Source organism: Arachis hypogaea, chromosome 14 (assembly GCF_003086295.3).
Source record: "Arachis hypogaea cultivar Tifrunner chromosome 14, arahy.Tifrunner.gnm2.J5K5, whole genome shotgun sequence".
NCBI lineage: Eukaryota > Viridiplantae > Streptophyta > Magnoliopsida > Fabales > Fabaceae > Arachis > Arachis hypogaea.
Genome location: NC_092049.1, coordinates 136,898,365 through 136,902,067, shown reverse-complemented (window position 1 = coordinate 136,902,067; position 3,703 = coordinate 136,898,365). Strand labels below are relative to the sequence as shown.

Sequence of the window (3,703 nt, the reverse complement as noted above, 5' to 3'; positions counted from 1 at the left end):
GACATGCACTTTAATATGTACCGTTAAATGAAACTTTAATCCCAATTTATTAGATAAAATCATTAATTGAGGATAGTGTAGGCTTAAACTATATTAATTATTTGAATAATTTTCCTCTTTTTTGGTCATTTTTCTACTTGTAGAATTTGAGCACCTTAATACAAACAAGTCATCAATCTCTAAATAAATATAGAGACATTACTATTGGCTGACAAAACTGAAATTACTAGCTATTTGGGTAATTTAGTTTTCGTAATACTAATAACTAAGTCACACTACTCACACAGAATTTTATTATGTTAAAGGTGCGACAGAGTAATACAACACGACACTATAAATAGAAATTCAATGAAAGATTTTTTTAATCGTATATTATTTTATATTTAGGGAGCCACTCACATAAAGACGTCTAAAACGTCTTTTTTTAAAGATGTTTTTTAGTAACTAAAATTTAATATATATAATCGATTAAATCATGTTATTTTTGTCAAAATTATGTCAGACAAATTAATTTGATCGAAAAAATAGTAAATCAAATCTTGAATTAGTCTAAATTAATATTATTTTTTATAGAAAATGATTACAATATCCTTATTAAAAAAATGACTAAAATACTCTTAACATATATATTAATTTTAAAAATCCTAAATTCTAGTCCTTTACTTTTCTGCCATTATAAGGTTAGGATTTAGAGTTTTCAATATATATATATATATAATAGGAGTATTTTAGTCATTTTTTATAATAAGGGTATTATAGTCATTTTTTATAAAAAATAATATTAATTTTGACCGATTCAAAATTTGATTCACTATTTTTTTTTGTTAAATTAATTTATCTAACCTAATTTTTAAAAAATAACACAGCTTAATCAATTTTATGTGTTAAATTTTAATTAATAAAAAATATCTTTAAAAAAAAACGTTTTAGGTGTCTTTATCTAGTCTCCCTCTATATTTATGCCTTGTGGAATTTGAAGGTATGAAAGAAATATGTTACGACAAAGTGGTCAAATTTGATGGGATAATATAGCAGGACCACTATCAAAACATAGACTCGTATGTATATAGAAGACTTGACAAGGTACAGCGACATTTATATTAAAAAGTATATCAACAAATAACAATGAATATATGCTATTTTTAGTGATTCATATATAAAAAGAGAGAAGAATTATTCATATATATAAAATGCCAAAGGCGAAGACTTGCAAAGAAGACCACTACTTATTATTTACTTTAGCTATATTATATTATGAATTCTTTTTAATTTAAATGAAGTTGATGTTTCAGCTCTTGTGCTAAGAAATAAAATCCAAAAGGATAATAATGCTTTATTATATTTCCAAATCCTTTTACAAGATTTATCGTTGTTTGTTGAAATTTAGTTGTATAAATATAATTAACATATATAGAGCAATGAATAGTTTACTGTGTTATCTCTTTTGCCATCACTTGACTGAACTTAATTAAGATTGTGTGCATATATGTGTAGAGATTTGTTAGATATTTTTATCAGGTCCCTACTAATTTAAAGCGTCCTAGTTTGTTAGATAACATAAAATCATTAATCAAGAATATCCATCACTATATGTATGCTTTGGGATTCATTGACTTATTGTTTGAAGAATTTTCTTCTTCTTATGTCATTTTTTACTAGATTTTGAAATCTGACATACACTGACAGCAAAATACATTAGCCAATAAGACACAGATAAACTCTGTAAAACTTGCACATTTAATTAAACTCATCATCAAGAGAGTTTTATTATTTACATATTATTATATAGACTAATAATGAAAGCTACTTCATCACTCCGATCCATGAGTGATAAAATCCAATTTATTTGTCTTCATACATATATGTATACAGTAGAAACTTACCTACAATTATTTTTATATAAAATTGATAATTAATAATTTTTAGATAATAATTTAATCCAATCTATCAAATTATGTAATAGTTTTCAACTATCAATTTCACGTTAAAACAATTTTGAGTTATACAGATCGATAATTTTCATTGATGGTCATCATTTGCAGCCACGATTGTACACTTTGTTACTTTGGAGCTGGCGGCTTGAGGCACCTTATAGGGAATTTTGGTGGACATGTCCTAGGAGGCCCCTTTGGGTTATTAGGGTCAACTACGTATACTGCTGCTTTCTCTCCTGCATTCATTAGTACACTCTCCATAATTTATACTAGAATAATCATTTTATATCAAATGACAACCATATCTTCAAATTAAATGTCACAGCACAATTATGTTAACTAATTCAACAAAAAGATATATACCAATTAAGCAATAGTGAGGGAAAAACGGTTAGACAAAAATAATAGAACGAAATTTTGGTGCTGATACATGTATTAGACAAGAAATTCTTAAGTACTTCGAGATCAAAATAAATCATAACACCTTACTGTTGGGTCAATCGTGGGGGGCTCTCGACCACTGAGGAGACTTTTGGGGAGGAATCAAGCGAGATAATATAAGATGAGATGACACCATATCCAACTCAAAACCTTAAAATAGTAAGTTAATGTGACTTTCACCTTATAAACTCCTCACTTTTCCTTGTTTTCTTTGATGTGAGACTAACTTCAACACTCCTCACACTTGCAACACTAACACTTACATCATGTATAGGACTCGTATCTTTTAAAAATGTATGATATTATTTTTTAAAAAAACTTAAATCGATAAGAAAAAACATATAAATATTTATATTCAAACAACTAAAAAGTACTTAAAGAGTGTGTTTTTACCTTTGACCGCTACCAGTTCACGGGCTGCTAGAGTTGAAGAGGGTAGGAAGGCCATGGAAGCCAAAAGTAAAAATGCAATAAAAATGCCCTTCATGGTGATTAATAGAAGCTACTATTGTAGTGTATATGTTGTCACTTATATTCTCTTTTTGCATGGTTATACATGCTATGCTGCTGTGTATTTATATTGCCCAAAACCCGGGTATGGAGGGGAGGAAAGAGATCCACTAATGCATGTAGATGTTAAGTCTAATTAAATAAACATAATAAATAAATTAGAACTTAGAAGACTTGGTCAGTGACAGTGACATACATGACTGGTCAATGATGACATTTTAAATATGTCCCGTTATATGAAACTTTAATCCCAATTTGTTACATAAAATCATTTATTAATAAGGATAGTGTAGGCTTGGGATTGGATGAAATTTAAACAATATTAATTATTTGAATAATTTTCCTCTTTTGTGTCATTTTCTACTTGTGGAATTTCAGTACCTTATTAAGAACAAGTCAATTTCTAAATAAACTTAGATAGAGACATTACTATATTGCTCGACAAGACTGAAACTTTTATACTAATAATCAAACTTTTTCTTTCCACTCAATGATTGAATGGTTATAATTCTTCTCCACGGTTATATTGTAAAATAGATATATACTCATGTACAGTCATTTTTATATAAAGTTAATAACTGAAAATTATTAAAAGATTAGTAAGTGATTAAATTATTCTCTAAAAATTTTTAACTATTAATTTCATATAAAAAAATAACTGCACGAATTCGAATGATACAACACAACACTATAAATTAAAATTCAATGAAAGTTTTTTTTTTTAATTTAAATTATTTTAGAAAAAAATCATAAACGGCCTTTGATAATTATCTCGAAAGATAACGAGACCCTTAATAAAAAAAATCCAATCAGACTCC

The 3,703-nt window shown here is 27.2% G+C and overlaps 1 long non-coding RNA gene across 1 annotated transcript; it reads right to left on the bottom strand.

Annotated features, from left to right (window-relative positions):
* Positions 1 to 1,716: 1,716 nt before the first annotated feature.
* On the bottom strand, positions 1,717 to 3,019 carry LOC112744455 (uncharacterized). Its single transcript, XR_003172791.2, has 2 exons — positions 2,769 to 3,019; positions 1,717 to 2,170 (listed from the first exon to the last, which is right to left on the bottom strand). It is a non-coding gene; the product is annotated as an uncharacterized lncRNA (long non-coding RNA).
* Between the last annotated feature and the right edge of the window lie 684 nt (positions 3,020 to 3,703).